Here is a 23,649-nt window from a genome sequence, read left to right as displayed (position 1 = left end):
GTGCCTATGATGACAGAAATGTTTACAAATTTTTTGATGCCTATTGCTTACATTTTAACTACTTATTTAATTATTTCCTTTCCAAATTTATAAGAAAACACACAAGTAAAATAACCAAATGCACAAAATAAAAAAATGAACTTATCAGATAAAATTTCATTTTGAAATTGCTGTACAATCCCAATTGCCATGTCCCTCTCTTGGTCTCAAATCCTCTCTTGGATTTGCTTTAGAAATGATTGTGTACTGGCTTTATAACTGAGTCTAGGTGTCAGAGAAGTATAATTCTAGAGCCTCACAGAATGCTGTTACAGCAAAGAAGATTTTAGATTCAAACTTGGGGTCTTTGTTTGGGTTCATCCAGCCATCAGTTACTAGTACATGGGCATTCATTGTACAATTTGGGCCTGAACAGGGACCAGTTTTGTTTTAATATTGTTGTGTTTATTGCCATGACTTTGAATTGCTATCCCTTATATGCACATTTATGTTTTCTTTGTTTTCATTATTTACATGACTCAAAAATGTTCCTTCTTTGGTGAGTAGAAAACATAATATTTCCTTACATTAAAAGTTCATGCCACCCAAAAATTACCCAGTGCGTTCACATTTTGTGACTAAGGATGTGCTTGGTTTTACCTATAAGGACCAGGTATACCTAAGAGACAGCGGCATCCAATGACATTAGTAACTCCTATCACTTACTTAGATAACCCTTCAGCAGTCATCCAAGCTCATCTCCCTCCTCTTCACTACAAGGGGCAAGTTTATAAGTGCTGAGAACCTGTAATGACTTTAAAGTTAGGGCCATAACGGCATTCTATAAGTATAGTAATAATTTGGCTTTTTAATAATTTATCCCCCACCCTGTTCTAAACCTTATTTAAAACACAAATCAATGAATAAAGCATTTTTTCTTTGTATCTAAAAATATTCCTTATCTTATAATAAAGGTTATATGTATTTTTATATTGACATATTTGGGGGGAAACAGGGAAAAAAATAAATTACTCTATGTCTCTCTGTGGCCTAACATCTTTCACTCTTATAGTCAAATTGAACTTCTTATCAAGTCTTGGGACATAAGTTCCCACCTCATTGAACCACTCTGTTCTAGTTTTTACTATTTCCTAGGACTTGGGGCATGTTCTTTCTGCCTTGAATGTTTTTTCCCCAGAACTGCATAAACATGATTAATTCATTTCCCAGTGGAAAAGACACTCCAAGACAGCCTTATTTGTCTTGTTCTGGGCTATATCCTCAATTCTTCTCTTGCAGTAGGTATTTTATTAATTCTGGTTGAACAAATGATTCTTAAAACCTGAAGATAACATTTTAGTATCTCTATATTATCTTTTCCTACAGATACACATTAATAAGAACAACAACAATATTTTCATAGTACACATTTTTGCTAACTTGATTTCTTATAATTTAGCACCTGATATTAGCATGTGTTTTTCTACATTGTAGACTCTATATTATGAAGTTTTAGCTGCGATATAGAATTGCCAGAGGAGTTTGCTGCTGCTTTCTCCCCTCATCATGCCACAGGTCCTCAGCACTGACATGCACTATGATCATTGTTGATTGGCTGGTGTTGAAATGGTAGCTCCAGGGGCATTATTGTATAATGGGTTCAGGGTTTTAATTTTGCAAGATGAAAACAATTCTGGAGCTAAAGGTAATGATGGCTGAACAACAATGTGAATGTACTTAATAACGGTGAATTGCACACTTAAAAATGTTTTGAGACAGAAAATTTATTTTATGTGAATTTTTATGTATAAAGTGCCAGGCCATCATGTCGAAAATGACCAGAGGCTCAACCAAATGGCAGCTAGGGAGCTGAGGGAGCAGTACGAAAGGTCACCGGTCACCGTGAGGGGAACCCTGCCTGGATTGGGGGCGTGGCCAGCCTCCAAACCACAGGAGGCCCTAGCCCAGGCTGGCCAGCACTCCAGAGGAGACCTCCGCCAGGATTGAGATCATAGCTGGCCTTCAAACTGCGACAGCCCTTAGCCCAAGGAGACCTTCTAACTGAGGATGCCAGAATCTGTCTGGACCTAAAGCCGGGCTCTCCCCGTGAGCTACTCAGAAGCCGCCAGTGCCTAACTGCCAGTCTCTGGGAGGTGGGAGTGCATCCACTGTCCACCAAAAAGTAGGACCATCGAACCTTCACAGTCTCAGTGTAGGCACAGGTCCACGGCTGATGGGGCGGAGGCCAAACCAAAACAAAACAGTAGAAACACCCTGCCCACCTCAGTGGGTGCAGCTCAGTCCACATGGCCTGGGCAGCATAGAAAGCACTACCTTCCCCCCAGGGCCTGTGCTGGCAGCGCCGCCTCGCCCACCCTCAGGCCCCTCTGAGTCCTGACAGCGAAGTGTGTAGGGAATCCTGAAGGAGTTCTGCCGTTCTGGGTGCTTTTACCCAAAGATACCCTTTGGGATTGAATTCAGAGCCACATCTCACTTCCCATGAGACTGGAAGAACCATGTGAAAAGAATTCGACAAAAGCTTTCCACTTTTCTGTTTATTCTTTTGCATCCATAAATGACATTAAAAAAAGCATTCAGGCCACCTAAGAGAGAATGCAGTTTCTGGCCAGAGCACGCAAGATTCTTTCGCCCAACAGGATAAAGGAAGCAGAGAGCTGGCACAGTGGAAAAGGCCCTGGTGTCCTATGAGGAGACCGGGGGAATAGGGTTGTAGAAATTCCACAAGCCTCTTGCCACCTTCTCCTGTGCAAACCACACCATCCAGATCCACCAGAACTGGAGGCAACTGGGAGTCACAGCCATGGTTTGGGGCACTGTAAGCAAATCCTGGGGGGCCTCTGAAAACATCTGCAATGTATTATAAGACTGGTCTTTATTTTAAAAAGAAATAAAAGAACAGCTTTGTTGAGATATAATTCATTTACTGTACATGTCACCTAAAGTGTACAATGAACTTGTTTTTTAAAGTAAATTCAAAGTAGTACAACTATCACTATGCTCAATTTTTAAATATTTTCACTACCCCATCCCCTCCAAAAATAACTTTTACCCACTAGAATCACTATACTTATCATCTTCCCAAAAATAGGTTGCATTTTAAGAGTGGGTAAAAGGAACTTGAAGGAAGTTAAAATACTGCACAAAAGATATTGTAAAATGACAAAGCCCAAAGTGAAGATCATGTGTGTTCTTTTTTTCTTTTCTTTTCTTTTTTTTAATATTTTTTTTATTGATTTCAGAGAGAAAAGGAGAGAGAAAAATAGAAACATCTAAGAATCACTGATCAGCTGCCTCCCACAAGCTCCCTACTGCGTATCGAGCCCATAACCCAGACTTGTGCCCCTGACCAGAATCAAATCTGAGACCCTTCAGTCTGTAGGCCTATGCTCTCTTCTTTAAGCCAAACTGGCCAGGGTCATGTGTTTTCTTTAAATTCTGCATGGTTGTGATGGTCCCCAAATCTATACTAATAAAAGAGTAATATGTTAAATAGAGTGGTAGTCTACTGGATGTCCTTCCAGACAAAGCCACAGCACCTGCGAAGGGCTGAGACTCAGGCTGGCAGTGGAGGCAGCAGCGGTGCAATGGGGCAGTGTCTTCCCCTGATCTGCCAGGTCACCTCCTGCAGATGGAGGCCAGCCTGGGGGCCAAGCCATAGTCAGCTAGGGGCAATCAGGCAGGCAGGCAGAGGGGTTAGGGCACATGTGTCAAACACAAGGCCCGCGGGCCAAATCCGTCCAGCCAGGCCTTGCAATGTGGCCCGCACCACGCTGTCATTACTGCACTCCGCTGCGTTTCCATCACAATGACAGTTTATGACTGTTCAGTAAACCATTCGGCCCGCGATTTAGGCTGGATTTTAGATTTTGGCCCCTTCTCTGATTGAGTTCAACACCTCTAGGTTAGGGCAATCAGGCAGGCAGGCAAGTGAATGGTTAGGAGCCAGCAGTCCCAGATTGTGAGATTGATGTCCAACTGCCAGTTTAGGCCCGATCCCTGTGGACATCCCCCCAGGGGTCCCAGATTGGACAGGGTGCAGGCCAGGCTGAGGAACCTCCCTCCATGCACAAATTTCGTACACTGGGCCTCTAATTAAAAAATAATTTTAAAAACTGTATCTCAGGATTCATCTTGTTAGGCTGTTTTATAATTCCAGAAGCTCTCATAGAAACCATGCTATGAGCTCAGCCAGACAATCTCTTTCCTATAGAAAAACCTAGTTCTCTGCCAAATGGCCCTCACCTTCAGTCATCTATGCCACTCAGTTGTCCCAGATGACAAAAGAGATTTATTTCTTCTAATTCTCTCCACCCAGATGACATGTTTCCATGAAAATAAATAAGGCATTTCTTGTAAATTATTGTTCCTTAGACTTTCAAATTCAAGGTTTAGCTCCCCTTTTCCACTTTGCCTAATACATTTGTGGGCCCTCATCTCCACCACCCACCCAGCAGGATCATGGTTATTTTTGTAGGCATTTTATCCTTGCATCTCAAAGAATCAATCTCGTTTCTTTCTGCTCCTCTTGCACATTCAGTTCCCCTGAGCTGTGTTCAGCTGTCAGCCTCAGAGATGAGCAGCACCGATTCCCCGAGTTATTAGGGAGCACTCGGAGCGTCTCTGCAGCTCTGATACTGACAGTTGAACACACAGGAACAGCTGGCTCAGTGGGGAAAAGAAGGGGAGGGAGGGAGAGCTATTCATTGCAGTGTATTTATAACTTAGTCCCGAAAGCAGGGATGGTGGTATTCAAATAGGAGAGGGTGAAAAGACATTTTATCCTAATTAAAAAGGTAATTAAGTAACACACCGAAGAATTTAAATCAGTGCTCTTGGTTTTTATGACAGCTCTGATGGTAGTGTAACTAAGCAGAAACCTTTCTGGAACAACAAATGCTGCTTCTTAAGCTCTGTTGCTTGCTGAGTGGCCAACTATGGATGACAAATTACAGTAAGAATCCCAGGCAGGACTGTTTCAGATAAGTAAAGGTCCCTCTTAAACGAAAACAATGCATACAGGGATAATATCTCCTGAGAGACAAGATTAAAATTCTGTGCTCAAATCACCACTACTACGAACACTCCCTACCCCGCCCTAGTCCAAGCCGGCCCCCTCAATCTGAGCCTCACATGGAAGATCTAGACTTGCCAGAGCCAATGTTTTCTGCTACCTGTTCTAACTTATGGCCTTTTCTTTTTTGCCCCTCACTGGGTTTTTGTTTCCAAATATATTCAGATTAAATGCAGTTATATTGTTATGTACATATTTATTTTAACATTTAATGTTATATCTATCTTTCTGACTATATCAATATCAAGTCAAAGTGCATGACAATTCATAACCAAATACTTTGAAAAATCCATAAGTCTCATAACTTGGCTCAAGGACTTGAAACAATTTATTTGTATCTTGCAAATGAAGTTATTTTAATTGGGTGTACTTGTAAACTTCTGATGTTATAAAATACCATAAGCACATTATTATTTTTCATTCATTCAATTTTTAAATCAATTCTGGTTATTAGCAGCATTGAAATAGTTGTTTTATTTAGATTACTTCTATAACAAACATATCATTATCTTCCAATTTATCTGAAAGCATATATGCCAGGACTGGCTAGCAGACCTTGAGCAATGGATGAATTATTACTCTAACACATCTTTCTGTGAGAGGGCTAAGGGACTGGCTGGCTAAAGGAACCAGACAGTCTCATTCACCTGCCTTTTTAGGATTTTTTATAACAACAACTTGAACTAAAATAAACTATTAGATACAATCAGCAGGGTAAGCATCCTTGAGAAGACACATGTGTCTGTGGTGTTTTTTAGCAAGGACGTATAAAAAATAAACATAAAGATTCCAGCAAAACATCTGGAGGCTCAGACTTGTTTGGAAAAGTCAAAGCCGGGTCTGCTGCCTTCAGCAAGGTCCCCCTAGAGGCCTTTGGCCTTTCGGAGAATCCTCCTTACAGACTTTCCAACCAAGTCCTGTGCTGCAAATAAAAATATAAAATATAAAACATATGTATATACATATATACACTGTCAGGTTCAGTATAGTTATATATAACAAATATTTTATCTTACTCTATTTAACATAAAAATATGGTAGAATTCTTAATAGGCCAAGATGATATGACAATAGCATCTTAATGTGACTTACCTAAAACCTAAATAAAAGCCAATCAAAACATTTGAAAGATAATTATTCCTGTCAAATGATAGTTCTCGTTAATTAGCATTTTGGAATGTTCAGGAAACCTAAAAAGATTGAGAAAATGCTTATATGTTGTATATGTTTCTTATAAGAAATGCATCAGAAAATAGCATACAAGGGTTTTGGGTTGTAATGAATACTGAATTTGTAAATTGATAAAGAAAACAATAATATTAACAATTCCAGTCTTCCCTAAGAGAATTTATATAAAAATATATATATGGTCAAATCTTATCATTTATGGTAACTATCCTATATAATTCCTATATAATAAAAAGATAATATGCAAATTGACCAAATGGCAGAACAACCAGTCACTATGATGTTCACTGACCACCAGGGGGAAGATGCTCAATGCAGCAGCTGCCCCCTGGTGGTCAGTGTGCTCCCAGAGGGGAAGTGATGCTCAGCTAGAAACTGGGCTCATACCCGACAAGCTCAGCTGCTTTCTGCAGTGCTAAAGATACCCAACTGCAGCTTAGGCCCACTCCCTGTGGTAAGTGGGCCTAAGCCATTAGTCAAACATCCCCCATGGGTTCCTGGAGTGTGAATGGGCACAGGCTGGGCTGAGGGACCCTACCCCCAACCCCCAAGTGCATGGATGTCATGCACCTGGCCTCTACTCCTAATATATAAAAACCCTGGGTCCATCACATCCACAACACCAGAGGCTTGGCCAACTGGAAATCAGTCCTACAGTCAACGCTGGGTTGCCATGGCACCAGCACTGACTGCTATGGCTGTAGACCCAGTAACTGAGCACTGACTACTGAGGGGGCTATAAATCAGGCCCAGAGACAAGCCTGAAGAGAAAAGCAGGGTCTGATCTGTAGCCTCTATGGCAATTGTTGATCAGAACTTGCCTATCTCTTTCTCTCTGGGCCTGGCCAGCAGCACCTCCATTTCTCTCTAGGCCTCCAATGGGGCTGCTGATCAGCCCCACCTTTCTGATCAGGTCCCACTGATAGACCCAGAGATGCTGACTGGCATAGAAACCAACCAATCAGAACCACATCCCTGTGAACTGTGAGGAGCCAATGGCTCCCTAGGAGGTGCAGCTTTTGAGCCTAACCGGCATAGAAACTGACCAATCAGAACCAAATCTGGGTGAATTGTGAGGAGCCAATGGTTTTCTAGGAGACAGAGCTTTTGACACTGACTGGCATAGAAACCGACCAATCAGAACCAAATTGGCTGTCAGAGAAGGGCAGTTGGGGGCAAGATCATGCCAGCAGGGGAGGGCATTAGAGGTGACCAGACAGATAGAGACAGTTACGGGTGATCAGGCCGGCAGGGAAGCTCAGTTGGGGGTGAGATGAGGCTGGCAGGGAAGGGAAATTGGGGGTGATCAGGCCAGCAGGAGAGAGCAATTAGGGAGAGATCAGCTCAGCAGGGGAGGACAGTTGGGGGATGACCAGGTCAGCAGAGGAGGGCAGATGGAGGTGGTTGGGCCATCAGGGGAGCAGTTAGGAGTTAATCAGGCTAGCAGGGGAGTGGTTAGGGTGTGATCAGGCTGGCAGATAGAAGTGGATAGAGACAATCAGGAAGGCAGAGCAGAGGTTAGGATCCAACAGTCCTGGATTGTAAGAGGGATGTCTGACTGCCGGTTAAGGCTCAATCCCTCTGGAATCAGACCTAACTGGCAGTCAGACGTCCCTCAAGGGGTCCCAAATGGAAGAGGGTGCAGGTTGGGCTGAGAGACACCACCCTGAGTGCACAAATTTCATGCACCGGGCCTCTAGTGTTTTATATTGCCATGAACATTGATTTTGTGAATGTGAAACCATTGATTTTAAGGGAAATACAGGATTCAGTTCCTGTGAGTCTCTGGTCATAATATTTTCATCAACTGATCAATATATTACCTTGCTTTATCTGTGTTTCTGATTAAAGGTGCCTTATTTAACATGTATTGTTGATTCAATGACAAAAAACTTCCAGTCAACAACACCACGACTTATTCCTGAATGGAATTTATTTAACATAAGCATTTTCTTCATAAGGCACATTGCAAACTTCTTGGAGTTAGGAACACTAGATTGCACTTCTGCACTAAATAGTGAAATAAGCAACATAAGGCGCAAAATATGAAAAACTGGCACTAAATAGACCTTTGAAAAGTCACCTGAGTGTAGTCTGAAAGCTGAAACATGTTCAACCTCAGCTGGACACATGCATGCACATTGGGCAAGTTAAATTTTTGTCTGTTCTATCCATGAATGCAAATGACTGTGAATCCCTTATGAATACTGGTTTTGGGGTTACAAATAAATTTTAGCAAGTAGGCAAATTTACAAATGTGGAATCCATAAAAAATTAGGATCAATTGAACCTTCCTTTTAAGGTTTTAGAAAACTATCAACTTACCAGAATGAGCATTATTTTTGTTAATACGCTAAACTATTATATCTATCTACAATATTTACAATTATTTTGATTTTATTATAAAGGCCAAATGGACAATAAGAGAAGAAAGAATATAAATATTTGAGAAATGAAGATTATTGATCCTAATAAGAATCAAAGCTTTCTTGGAGGTAGTACTGCATACAGAATTATTCCAACTTCTTTGTCAGTATGCTGTGTTTCCATTTCCAGGATAGTTAGAACAGTTTTTGAGAAATATAAACGGATTCTTAATTTTGCAGTCTGAGCCAAATGTCTGAATGGCCACAGTGGACACACTTGGAATGCAGAGATTTCAGGGGATTTAAGAAGCTGAATCTCAACATATCTTTAAAATGAGCAATTTTACATTATCTTCATGTTTAATAGATAGCTTTTTTATGATTTTAAAAAGAAATTTGTAATATCTTTGTCAAATTTGTAATAAATCAGCATAAAATTTCTGAAATGATAAAATATGGGTAGTTACAATATTAAAAACTAAAGGCCTGGTGCACAGATTCATGCACTGGGTGGTGTCCCTCAGCCTGGCCTGCCTGTGACCGCTCACAATCTGGGATCCCTAGGGGATGGGTCCGATATGGGCTGTCTGACATCCCCCAAACAGTCCTGGATTGGGTCCGATATGGGCTGGGATGGGTCCGATATGGGCTGTCCGACATCCCCCAAAAGATGTAGTAGTGTGCCAAGTGGCAGGCAGCAGGGAAGGGGCCCAAGCCCTGGCCAGGCACTGTGCCACTCCAGCTCATCCTAGACCTGATGCACCTGCCACTGGTGCTCGGTAGTGCTGCTGTAGGTGCAGGAGAGGCTCACACCACCACAGCTATGCTTGCCAGCTGTGAGCCTGGTGTTTGGTGCCCGTTGATCAGCTGAGCAGCGCTCCCACTGTGGGTACACATTGACCACCAGGGGACAGCTCCTGTGTTAAGCGTCTGCCCCCTGGTGGCCAGTGCGCATCATAGTGATTGGTGGTTTGGTCAATAGGTCGTTAGGTCCTTTGGTCGTTCAGTTGCTTAGGCTTTTATATATGTAGATATTTTTCAATGATTGGCTTTATTTGAAATCCTTTTGATTCCCAGGCAAAGACTGTAATATATGGTTCAATATCCTTTATTTAAAAAGCTATTTTAATCTTTAATTTTTGCGGTCACAAGTAAAATATATTTAGTGCTTGCTGAAAAAGCTACTTTACTCATAGTGTCCAAAGGTGTATATAATCGAAATCATGTTACTTTTGAGAAATCTGCTTTAATTTAGTTTTATTGAATATTTCTATGGGTTATAGTATATGGGCCATTGTGAAAATGGACCATGACTTTTGCTTTATAGGCCAGCATTTTAACGAAATGTTACATTGGAGGAAAATGGTGTTCATATTTTTCTTGGCTTTTTTCCTCCCCAGTAATTAGGTCTTGTAGGCAGTTTCCATACCTATAAATTTAATCAATCATGAATCAAAAATATATTTTAACAAGTTAAGTGCTCAACCTGTTTTGTTTTCTAGATGGAAAGTATAGTGTCAGTCACCAGTGATTGACATGGCACTTAACGTGTTAAGAAAATCAGAGTGTTGATGACATATACTATGTAGTAAGGCCTATGATGGTACATTTGTTCTGAACATATGCAGACTTTTTAATCTTGTCATTATTTCATTAACAATATAGTATAATATCTATTTACAAAGCATTTATATTGTATTAGATATTAGAAAGTAATCTAGAGATGAGTTAAGTTATATGGGAGGATACATAGCTTATATGCAAATACTGCATCCTTTATTATAAGGGATTGAGCAGCCTCAGATTTTGTTATCTGAAGTGGGTTCTGGAACCAATTCCCTGCAGATACTAAGCAATAACTATATTTGTGCCCATAAAGATGCTCCATATTCTTGTCAAAACTGAGGAGCAGATAGGAGTTGTTTTCTTTGTTTTTCATTTCAACCTTATTCTTATTTTCTCTGAATTTAATTTTAAAATAGCACATTTTCCAAGAAAAAAATAAATAGAACTTGCGCATAGCTTTTCTTTTTCTCTTATCCACCAATCTCAACAACAACAACAACAATATCATTAAACCTTCTAAATTCTAAAATACAAATATTGGCAGTTTTCAGTGTTGTTGCTTTTTTGTCTCTGCATCTCAAGCTTAATGAGGGTGAACAGTAGTGACTTCATGAGCTTTTCCAAGTGAGCCTAGAGGGCCGAGTTTATCCCCGATGAGCTGTTCTCTGAAGCTCTGGTGTTTACCAAATGTGTCAGATGGATAATGTTCATTAATGAACCTGAATATCTTGAAGCAGAGCTATTCCTCCAAATATTATGATGCTTTAATGACACTTGTAATAAGACCACCAAGGACTACCAGCCGCTAACAAATACACATTTCCAAATGTAACATTAGTAAATGTTTGAATGCAGCAAAATCTTGCAACTGATATATTAAAGTCTGCTTTACTTTGCCTCCTGAGGACCTCAGAAATGAATAAGTGATGAGCAAAATGGCCCCACATGCAGCATTGAGGAAATGGGACAGCAATGGCGTTTCCAGCAATTTGCATTTAATATGTAGAAAAGGGAGAGAAAAAAATAAACTTACTTCTGGACATATAAAAGTAAGCAGAGACAATAAAAAAGGAATAAAATGTATCAAATTATATTCTTTTATGAGAAAGAAAATGAATTTCTGTATAGGCTCCTAAGAATGATCATGAACATGTTATTGAAGTCCATTGTCCTGTGCAGCTTCTATTGACCTCCTTGCACCAAAGCATTGCCCTGGGACTGCCTGTCTGCTTGTGACATTGCTTTCTTCTTTCTATCCAACTCTGCTGTTTTGTTAAGCAGAGTTTTTCAGTCAGTCCTCCCCCCAACTTCATGGAGAAAAAGAAAGTGCATTCAACTTTTCAATGCATCTCTGTGGAATTCCATGGGCAGCTTTCAGATTCTTGAGCCAGTGTTTTTGCACATCAATTGAATATGGTAGTTTCTTTTATTGTTAAGTCACTGATATGATATTTCCTGGAATTCATGTTTGTTCTTTTTTTTTTACAGCAATTTTTACTGTAAAAAAACTAAAATTTAATTTGTGCTTCCCATAGAAAGTTTAGTGACATGTTTTCTGAAGGGTAAATAAGGACATGACTATTAATAATGTGTAAGATGGATTTCATAATCTTCTTACTACTTTATCCTCCTTGAAATAAAATCTATTGTAACTATCATTCATTCATTCAATAAATATTTAGTGAGTGCTTATTCAACTTTTAGTGATGTGTGTATGATTTATAAATTATTTATAGTTAACATTTATTATAGATTACAAAATGTCATAAAATATTGATAATTATTGTACACTCTAAAATTGAACATTTTTTAGAAAATCGAATTACTATCCAATGAACTTAGTGAGGTTTTTCTCATATAATTGTATGTGAAAAGTTTTTTAAAGTGAGACAAACCCTGTTTCTTATAAACTTAATACCGTGCTGAAACCGGTTTGGCTCAGTGGATAGAATGTCGGACTATGGACTGAAGGGTCCCAGGTTTGATTCCAATTAAGGGCATGTACCTTGGTTGTGGGCACATCCCCAGTAAGGGACGGGCAAAAGGCAGGTGATCAATGACTCTCATAGATGTTTCTAACTATCTCTCTCCCTTCCTCTCTGTAAAAAAATCAATAAAATATATTTTAAAAAATGTAATACCGTTTTTTTTTCTCTACCTCTCCCCCTTTTCTTCCTCTGTAATATTTAATGATTTTCTTAGATGCAGATACCAGAATATATTTATTAAAATGTTCCTCTGTTTTCCTTATATTATATGAATTTGAGTTCTAATTTTTACTCCTATGTATATCTACATAGTTATTGATTAAAATATACTCATTATACAAACCATAAGTACAGATTATGATAGGCCCAGACCATCCAACACTTGTCACCTAGTATTCAATTCTGATCAAAGTGTGTGCTTACCCCGGAAAGTATTCAATTAAAAACACTATTATGTTGTATAGAAATTGTAATAAAACTTCTTAAGATTATATGCTAAGAACTGTCACATATTAAACATTCAATGAAAAATGGGTAATAAATTATTTTGGCCTAAAGTAGTATTCATGAAAAGTATCAGATCCAAGAACTATCCACTTGGAAAGTGCTTTATGGTGTCACTTATTCTTTGTCATCTGTTTTCATTCCCATGGTTTTAATAGTTACCTACTATTTAAAAAAATCATTAGGAAAAATCTGATATGTGCATTATCTAGGTTTCTAACTATTTATAGCACTTATCCAATTAAAAATTATGAAAAACTCCAGCAGGCTATTTTACTTTTATAAAAATACTGAAGCAAGGCACCTGGATTTTGGTTTATATATAATCTTGCACTCTATTCTTTTGGTAAATGAATTCACTTGGGCTATATATCATTCTGATTTTGTTTATGAGGGACTCAGAAAGAAATAGCCAACATAAAGCAGCAGTGGCAGATAATGAAACAAGTCATGGAGCATATGACAACAAAGGTTTGAAACCAGCTTATGAATGATCTGCTGTCTGGGAACCCTTTCATCTAATATTTGTAAGCACATAGCTGGCAAAGCGTCCTGTATTTTTCACAGCCTTTATTGATTTGTGTAGGAATAACAAATAGGACCCATGGCAAATACTCTTCCTAAAAGGGTGTTGATATCCTAAGCCTTAGGACAGTGGTCAGCAAACTCATTAGTCAACAGAGCCAAATATCAACAGTACGATTGAAATTTCTTGGGAGAGCCAAATTTTTTTAAACTTAAACTTCTTCTAATGCCACTTCTTCAAAATAGACTCACCCAGGCCGTGGTATTTTGTGGAAGAGCAACACTCCAGGGGCCAAAGAGCTGCATGTGGCTTGCGAGCCTCAGTTTGCCGACCGCGATCCTAAAGGAATAGAAAGTGTCTCTTGTTTTGTCTGATTTGGGGCACAATCCCCTTAGTGTGTGAAACATTAAGTGCCTTTGAAACAAGTCTCTTATTGACCACACTGGAAATAGGAGGAAGACTGCTTCTGGTAACAAAATCGTCTGGAAAATTTGAGATTTAACAGCCCATTAATCTGCTACTAAAGACCACTGATGGGACTTTCTTAGAGGAATGAAGTTGCATTGTGTAAGAAGTTAGCAATGCCACCACAAAGGAATTTGGCCAGGGGAGGGGGAGAGAAGGTAAGATTCTTATCAAAAGCCTTGCTATTATAGAAATGAAATTGAAGCTACCAAAGCTGAAGACACAGATTACAGGTAATGGTGCAGAACCTGGTTACATCAGCACCGAGTTTCAGGCAGCTCCCATTTCATTTTACCTGCATTCGCAGAAAGTTGAGCCAGTGTCAACTTCCACTTAGAATGCAGTTGATCACAGTGCTAAGGAAAGTCAAATTGACATTTAAGAGGAAGCAAAAGGTTCAGGGTCATGTCTCAGCTGGGTTTTAATTTATTCTCATTAGATACAGTAATATAGCCGAGCATACAGTGATGGTATTTTTTTTTTCCTTCCTTCCTTTCTTTTTCTTTCTTCCTTTTTTTTTTTTTTTTTTAAGACCACAGCTCATGAATATTGATGTAGTTCTGATCAGGTTGCCACAGAGTTTACAGGATGGTTGTGGAGGGGGAGGTGGGCTGTCACGTTATCAAGTTATTGGATTTATTTTTAAGAGATTCCCAGTAAATTTAATTAAAAATAAACAAAATAAAACAAAAACCAACCAACCAAACAAACAAAAGGTTCCTGACACCGTTCTCTGAATGCAGCTGGGTGAGCAGCCCGCTCGCTTTGTGATCCATAATGCCCCATCTGTGCTCATGCAGTGTGGCTTGATGAGGACGCCATCAGGTGATGTGTCTGACTTAATGGCATTCTTTCAGAGCCGGAGCAATAAACATTAAGGGGCCTTAATTGTATTCTTTGCAGTGGGAGCAATAAACATTAGGGGCCCTATTGTACCCTTTCCCAAAATGTCCCCCAAGCACAATTTGGGGAGTGTCTTGATAGCCGGTTCTAATTTCAAGTCCTCCCTCCCATTCCATGTGTTTTGAAATCAGGGACTGGACAAAAACAAAGAAATTAAATTAATAGGCATATCTCCACACAACCGGTTCCTGGAGACATGCTGCTGTTCCTAATTCCCTGACCCATCGGAGTCCTAATGGAGAGCAAAACAAGATGAGTCCAGTGATCTGATTTGTTTTTCTTGTGCCAGCTTTTGATAAACTGCAGGTACCAGTCACCGGTGCTGCAGGGGTAAACTGTTATGTGGCACATAAAGACGATCCATGGGACAAAGGATTAAATTGCCTTGAAGATTAAGAAGATTTTGGGATTTTAAATTGGACCAGGCATGAAGGGATAATTCAGGATAAGCCCCAACTCTGTATCTCATCTGCCTGTGATTGTTTTTCTCCTGTGATGACACTGTCCACTACAGTAGCACACTTCCCATGACATCAGAGGAGTCCCACTGTACTATGTGTAACGTCTGATGGTTAATAATATGCTAGCAAGGAGGAAAGATAGTCTGTTTTGTTAATCCTCACCTGAGGATGTTTTTCCATTGATTCTTAGAAAGAGTGGAAGAGGAGGGGGTGGGGTCTAAAGACACACAGAGAAACATCAATATGAGAGAGACACATCAGTTGGCTGCCTCCTGCATGCACCCTGAATTGACCCTGGGACCCTTCCGTTCCAGGGCCAATGCTCTAACCACTGAGCAACTGTCTAGGGAAAAAGACAGTTTTAGAATTATGATTTTAAGATCTGTGCCTGTCATATTCATATCATTAGATTCTAATGATTTTGCCAGAACTAATGGTACATTGGCTTTACTTATTTTGTTGTTCTAATTTTGCCACTCACCTATATGACTGGGGTATAGTTAGGTCTATGGATTGGTGAGTACCATATAACTGCAATATATATATATATATATATATATATATATATATATATATATATATATATATAATTGATTTTTTACAGAGAGAAAGGGAGAGAGACAGAGAGTTAGAAATATCGATGAGAGAGAAACATCAATCAGCTGCCTTCTACACACCCCATACAGGATATGTGCCTGCAACCAAGGTACATGCTCTTGACCAGAATTGAACCTGGGGTCCTTGAGTTTGCAGGCTGACACTCCATCCACTGAGCCAAACTGGTTAGGGCCGTAAACAGAATTTTAACTTCCTACAAAATAGGGAATGAGCATGTGAGTAGATTGTGAGCAAAGAAAGTAGAAATAAATTCTAGTTGGTTATTTTACTTAGCACTGTGGTTTCTGGCACAAAGACATTTAATTTCAAAGTGCTTGGCCACAGTCGTAATTGTGTATAATATCCATTATCTTTTAATTGGAATTATTTTTTATCTTTGGCTACATTTATCTGAGGATCCCTTCAGAAAGCCCACCAGAAGCTCAAATTCCAATTTGTTCTCTCAGCTTGACTAATGATAAAAAGTATCAAAAAAGGATTATTATGTGTTTATAAATCACCTCTTTTATCCTGATGCAGTTCTGGGATTTTCTGCTGTTAAGTATTATTTCTCTGTGAAATGTAAATGCAAAAATAACAACAAATTCAGCATAAACAATGGCACAAAGTGAAAAAGGAACAAACCATCTTTAAAGGAAGCATTACGAAAGCAAAGTATAAAAAGAGAACAGCGTAAAATATTGATGAGAAATATATACTTCTCACAGATTAAAAAAAAAAAAAGGAAAAGTCAAAAATAGTTCCCATTTCCTTATCATCTGACAGTTCCATTTGGAAAAGCATAGCATCCGTGGCACCGAGGCGAATGCCCCTGGACCCTCTTTCATCCACCTGCCGCAGTTTCTTTTCAGTCACATCGCATTGTTTGCAATCCCTTGCTAGCACGTTAGCATTTATTGAATTTTATAAAGTAAGAAATACAACCAGTTTAAAGTGTTGGGGACTCTGTGGCCAAGGAAGTTGAGGTCAGCTTGTGGAACATACACTCCTCACTGTGAAGTACTACCCTTAGATCATAATGGGAGACTAAGCATCCTCAATTAACTAAACCATTCACCCAACAATTATTTATTGAGTGCCTGCTGTGTGCCAGGCAGTCTGCTAGGAATGCAGGATGAGAAGTGCCCAGGGCAGAGCGTCAGCTGCATTTCCCCAGCGCCTCCAGTGACCACCTAGCACAGGTCTTGCCACCACAGCGCCTGGTCTTCTTGACCAAGCTCTGAGTTCACATAACTATGGACAGGATGTGACCTCCAGGGACCATCAGCGCCATGTTTCCCACAGCCTCTGAGGCTATATGTTGAATCACCAACTCAGTGCCTCACTGCTGTTTGTTGGGCTGCTGCATTGTTTCCGATATCCCCTTTCTTGTCAACTAGACATGATATCTGTTACTGCCAGTAAAGAATATGGGCACTTGAGAGACTGTAGAGACACATAGAGCAGCAACCTGCCTGAGTCTCTGGACTTCACAGGGAGATAGATCTGCAAGGCTTACGGTCATAGGATTCTGCAACAACAGAGGCAGCTTCCTTTGCTGCCAAGAGATAGACTCATAAGTCCAAGACTGGGGTCTTTCATTCAGTCTCCACACACCCCAGGCAGCCACCTTTCAATGTGATGTGTTCAGATACAACCCTACTGCCCCTCTGCTCTCATTTTTGGGGCACTATATATCTTATCCCCAGCACAGCATGGCACCACAAAGATACACGATGTCTCCTAACTCATCTGGTGTGTTGAGCATAATCCCTCTTTTTTTAAAGAGTGTTTGGTACTTGCTTTGGTTTATTTTTCACATATTACACTCATGATTTTCTATTCTCTCTCCTATTCCCAGTTTAAGATTTTCAACCTGTCCCTCTCCCCACAAATTGTAACTCATATCCCTTTGTATCCATGATGACTGAGTATAAAGACCTTGGTTCCAACCCAGAAGTTTCATCTGTCTCAATGCAGTGTTCCATCTTTCTGTTCTGCTCTCTTAGCATGTGGGCTGTCCTCATGGTTGGCTCCTTTTATGATTACCAGTGGGCTGTTTCAGTTTCAGGTATAGTGACACCTGGTAGACTGTAGGACCTTCCTGAGGCCTTGTTTCTTGCCAATTGATGTCTCGGATGATAGGGTTTTGCCCTCTCTCAGTGCTACTAAGAGTTACCTGCACAGGAGCATACCTGTGTGAGCTTCCTAACTCCTAGTATTGTATTATTATCTCACATTGACATCCTGATGCTAACCATGGGTTGAACTTTGCCAAACTTCAGACATGGACCAGAGGTGTTCTCTCTGCTCTACCTCCACATGCAGACTTGCTGGCTAACCAGCCCACCAAGCTCCTTTTTGATGGAAGGTGTGGGTCTTGTTCTTAGTCCCAACTGCTTCCTTTTTTCTACTTGCTTGATAACGCCACCACGCCAAATTCTAAGACACATACTTTCGAGTTGCAAAATGTTCATCATCCTCTCCACTTAGAGTGGGATTTGTTAGAATGCTTTCATCAGCAAAAAGTAAATCTTGACTCAGCTGGCTTAAATAAGAAACACTTATTATTTCACATAATATGAGCCTGGAGGTAGGGCAGTTCCAGGTTTGTTTAATTGGACAGTTCATGATGTCATCAAACAACCACAGACTTTCCATCTTTCTGTTCTGCTCTCGTAGCATGTGGGCTGTCCTCATGATTGGCTCCTTTTATGATTACCAGTGGGCTGTTTCAGTTTCAGGTATAGTGACATCAAAGGCAGAAAGATAGGAATGTTAAATCCACTGCATATATTTTAAACCTCAAGGTAAACAATTCCCAAGCGTATCTCAGAAGGTATATGTTATTGAATGATTGGTTAGAATTACTTCCCATACCCATGCCTAAAACAGTATTTGATAAAAGGAATTACCAGTGATTGCCTTTGATCAATCATAATTTAGTCAGTATGTCCAGAGAGAAAATGATCCTCTTCAAAGACACATCGAAGTCCAATAAAGAAGGAAACTTCTGCTATCAAGAAGGAAGGGAGTCATGCTTATTAGGAATTTGGCCAAGTAAGTCAGCCACAGTTGTCACCCATCACCATGTATATGCTGTAGAAGCTAAAGGAAACCTCTGCTCACTCACTGTCCAACAGCACATGCACGGCCCACCTACCTCAAGGTTTGCTCATGTGCCTCTTGTTTGACATGATTCCACAATACACTAGGACCTTTTGCCACTGCTCCTCACTCAGAGCTTGTGTAGTGAGACAGGTTGTTTTACTTTCTTTTTTTTTTAATATATTTTTATCAATTTTAGAGAGAAAGGAAGGGAGAGGGATAGAGAGATAGAAACAATGATTAGAGAGCACCATTGATCCTGCCTCCAGAATGTCCCCCACACTGGGGATTGAGTCTGCAAACCAGCATGTGTAGCGACCAGGAATTAAACCAAGGACCTCTTGGTTCATGGGTCAACACCCAAACACTGAGCAACATTGGCCAATTACAGATTGTTTTTCTTGGTGAAGCAGTAAGCTTCCTACTTTCTTATAATGAACTAGAGGCCCAGTGCATGAAAATTCATGCATAGGAGGAGGGGTCCCTCAGCCCAACCTGCCCCCTCTCACAGTCCGGGAACTCTTAGGGGTGGGAGGAAACCCAGAAATCAGGAGAAGGCAACATCCCATCACACCTCTGCTGCTGTCACTGCTGGCAGTGTAAGCCTTGGCTGGTCCTGGTTACCTGAGCCTCAGGCAGCCCTGGACAGCTGGGCCACTGCCATCTGAGACTTGCCTGCATCTCAGGCTGGCCCTGGGTGGCTGGGGGGCTGAGGGGACTGGGGACTCCAGAGGCAGGCATGCAGGGTGGGGCCAGCTGCTTAGGTGGGACTGAGGGGACTAGGCACTTGCATCCTGTGGCTGTGGACACCTATTGTATATCTTTGAGAGCATGGCAGTCAATTAGCATATTCCCTCCTTATTGGCTGTGGGCACTGCCATCTTTGTGACAGCATAAGGGTCAATTAGCATATTCCCTCTTTATTAAATAGTATATATTGTAAACACAGCAAAGGGGTGGCTCTTTTTTTTCAAAGTATTTCATTTTTATACAGAGGACTATTGACCATGAAGTGGGGGTGAGCAGGGTGCATCCCTAACATCTGCATTGGTCGAGGGTGAACTGTACATATATGTAAATGTAACATACTTGTTTCTAAATATGATTTATAAATCTTTAAACACAAATCAAAATTGAATAATTGGCACAACAAAATACCTGTAGATTCTCCATCTAGGTTCATCAATAGTTAACATTTTAGAAAATGCATATGCATAATCACACACACAAGTTGCACATATGTATGCTGCAGAACTATAATACTCCTGTGTATTTCAGAATGCATCTCATATGAATAAGGACATTTTCTATGTAACCAAAATGCTATTATCATATTTTTAAAAATTAACAATAATCCTTTTATGTTATCTATTATCCAAATTATATACAAATATTCCATTTGGCCTACATTTTTTATAATATTTTTTCCTGAGCTTGAAGAATTCATATATTGCATTTGATTATCATGTCTTTTAAGTCTCTTTAATTTTTCTTTCCAACTATCTTTTTATTTATTTTTCATAATATTGTCTTTTGAAGACTCTAAGCCAGTGGTTTTGTAGAATGTCCTATGTTTGATCTTGGCCTGATTATTTCCTCATTGGGTCTTGTTTCTTCATCGCAGATATATCTTATTAACCAGAAGTTAAGTCTAAAGGCTTAATTAAATTCAGATTAAACATCATGGTGTATACATTATATTGCATTACTTTATGAGCTGCATAATTTCAAGTTTCCCTACTATCAGTTATGCTAACTTTGAACATTTGAATAAGGTGTGATTTTCAAAATTTCCTATTGTAAAAATATAGCTTTGGCCTGGCTGGTGTGGCTCAGTTGGTTGGGTGTTGTCCCATGCACCAAAAGGTTGCTGGTTCTATTCAGAGTCAAGGCACACACCTGGGTTTTGGTTCTATATCCCATTGGAGGTATACAGGAGGCAGCCAATAATGTTCCCCTCTCACATTGATTTTTATCTATTCCTCTCCCTTACTCTCTCTTTAAAAATAATATATATTATTTTTAAGTATTATATATAGCTTGAAAATTTATTCCATAGAGAATGCATGCTAAATACTTTTGAGTATCTCTTTTTATTATTGTACATACTCACTTTTAAAAATATTAAACCAATCTTGGCTGGTGTTGCTTAATTGGTTGGGCTTTCCCATGCACCAAAATGTTGCCAATTCCATTCCTAGTCAGGGCACATGTCTGGGTTTCAGGCTTGATTCCTGGTTGGGAGCATGCAGGAAGCAGCCAATGATTCCCTCTCACATCAATGTTTCTTTCTTCCTCCCTCTCTAAAAAAAAACACAACAATTAAAAATATATTTTTTAAATTATTAAATGATTACATACACTCTATAATGTATTCCCCAATTTTTTCATACTTATGGCAAAAACATTTAAAATTTTACATGAATATACTATTTTTCAAGAGGGCTTAAAATGTTATTTGTATTTTTATTCTCTAACATATTACTGTAATAATTCTATCTTTTAAAAGAGCTCCCTTGCATACCAGAGACACATTTTCCTGCTTTGGAGAAAACATTAGCAGCTTTTGCAGTTCTTCATTGATTTGTGGTTATAATTTTTCTAACAAGGTGTCCTGGATGAAGTAAGTGGTTGGTGCACTACTCAGCAGTCTCAGCGTGAACCTTGTCCCAGCAGGAAGCTGCACCAAACAGTTTCCACACCAATTGCTCACGCTGCTGAAATATAAATTATAAGGGGAAAAAATTATAAAGTGAGTCAGTATTTTAGCTAGGAAAATATATATGATTTAGATTCTGAGGGAAATTAGTTTTAACCAAGGGAAAAATAGAAGTCTAAATTTCTGTGTAAAAAAAGCTGAAATTAAGAGACCTGTGGGATCCTTCTTGTGATATTTCTCCATAACATAAGCAATGTGTGCACTTCTGTAGAGAACTACTAAACATAAATAAGTGCTTGAACATTTTTACCTATAGGTTATTCAACATTCAATTTGGACGGTAGGATTTTTGCCTTTAAATTAAAATCTTACCAGTTGAAGGATTTTAGTTTTTCTCTTTGGAAAATATATGGTGAGCATTATATTATAACTTCAGAGTCAGTTTATTCAAACATGAAAAATGATGATGCTGATATCAAATATAACTGGCATGCCTGGGATGCTTGATTTTAGAAGGAAAACATCTTATTCAGAGACACCACTTCTTCAAGACTTCCTGGTCACCATTCGGCCTTTGCATTCATTTTTTATTAGCAATATTTGTCCTCTTCGAGGGTGCACATGGTATTAGGTATTCAGTAAGAAAATATGGGTAGAAGTTTCTCTTCACACTTTTGTCTATACATAGCTTTTTAAGCTCTATGGACGCTCGTATAAGGTTTGCCAAGACATGAATATATTTCTTCAATTGTAATAAAGAGTACTTGCTTGATGCATTTTATCCTTAGGCGTGACAGCAACTCTTCAAAAACATTCCTTGTTATTTTAGCTGCTAGACCTCTGCGACCATAGGTGCTCGTTGCTTGATCCTGTTATCTCCATGCAATTTTCTGACGCTTCAGCCCAGGCGTGCTCACACATTTAGTCCATCCAAGCCAATGAACTTTACTGGGCCTACACTTCACCTCTCAAGTGGAGAAAATATAGGTTAATTAACTTTTCCAATTACATTTGCTGTGCATGCCTTTTTGTTTCCTCTTATAAACACTGAGAATTGTAAAAAAAATATTTTAATTTTGGCAATAAAGTTAAATAATAATTCTAAAATGGTATTTAAATGGTGCCTAAGGCGATTTGTAAACAGAGGAGTAGCTAGTAGGAAAAAGTATCAGAGTAGTATATTATTTTCGTTTTCCTTAGGATGGCTTGCTCAGCATTAACTTTCATCATGTAAAGCTTTCCCTCTGCACTCCTGCGTGGATACTCTCCACACCTTCTATGTCAGCTTTATTTTGAACATGTTGAGATTATTAGGCCTTAGAGCAAGGAAACAAATGTTAATGACAATGTTTCCAACTGGTCAAAAAACTTAAAAGCATATACAATGTTCCATGCTTCATTAATGTCTAAGCTATTTATAAACATCTTTAAAATCATCCCAGTTGAGCAGGATACACTTCCATAAATCTTCTTCTAAAGAAAAGAGGTGGGTCTTGTCTTTTCAATAGCATTGTTTCTAGTGAGCTATGAGTTATGGGCAGAAATGTAAGTTTTATAAAATGGGTCTTGGTTGTTTGTTTATTTTTTAATATATGTTTATTGATATCAGAGAGGAACAAAGAGGGAGAGAAAGAAAAACATCAATGATGAGAGTGAATCATTGATTAGCTGCCTTCTACACACCCCACACTGGGGAATAAGCCTGCAACCAGGCCAAGTACCCTGACTAGGAATTGAACTGTGACCTTCTGGTCTTAGGTCATTACTCAATCACTGAGGCACACCAGCTGGGTGGTGTCTACATTTTGGGGCCATGATATTCTAATAATAGATGGTAACATGTCCTACTAAACATGTTTTTAAAAATCTAAATTATTTTTTTATTTGCTCAAAAGCAAATTTTTCTCTTAAGTACAGATTTGCAACTGTGTGACTTAAGGATTTTTTTACTTTATGATAGTGCAAAAGTAACATACATTTAGCAGAAACCATACTTTGAATTTTGAATTTTAATCTTTTCCTGGGTTAGCAAATGCACATACTCTCTCATGATGCTAGTGGCAGCTCCTATTTAGAATATACCTTATCACAATAGTAAACAACCAATATTCCATAGTGTACTGTGTTACTGGCATTTGTGCTCTGAGCTCCTTTAAGGTAAGCTAGGATTAGCGATGATGTTCAGTAGGATAGGTGCATTAAATGCATTTTGACTTACAATATTTTTAACTTACAATGAGTTTATTG

Source organism: Pipistrellus kuhlii, unplaced genomic scaffold (genome assembly GCF_014108245.1).
Source record: "Pipistrellus kuhlii isolate mPipKuh1 unplaced genomic scaffold, mPipKuh1.p scaffold_m20_p_5, whole genome shotgun sequence".
In the NCBI taxonomy this organism is placed as follows: domain Eukaryota; kingdom Metazoa; phylum Chordata; class Mammalia; order Chiroptera; family Vespertilionidae; genus Pipistrellus; species Pipistrellus kuhlii.
The sequence above is the reverse complement of the archived record's forward strand: the minus strand, read 5'-3'. Positions refer to the sequence as shown.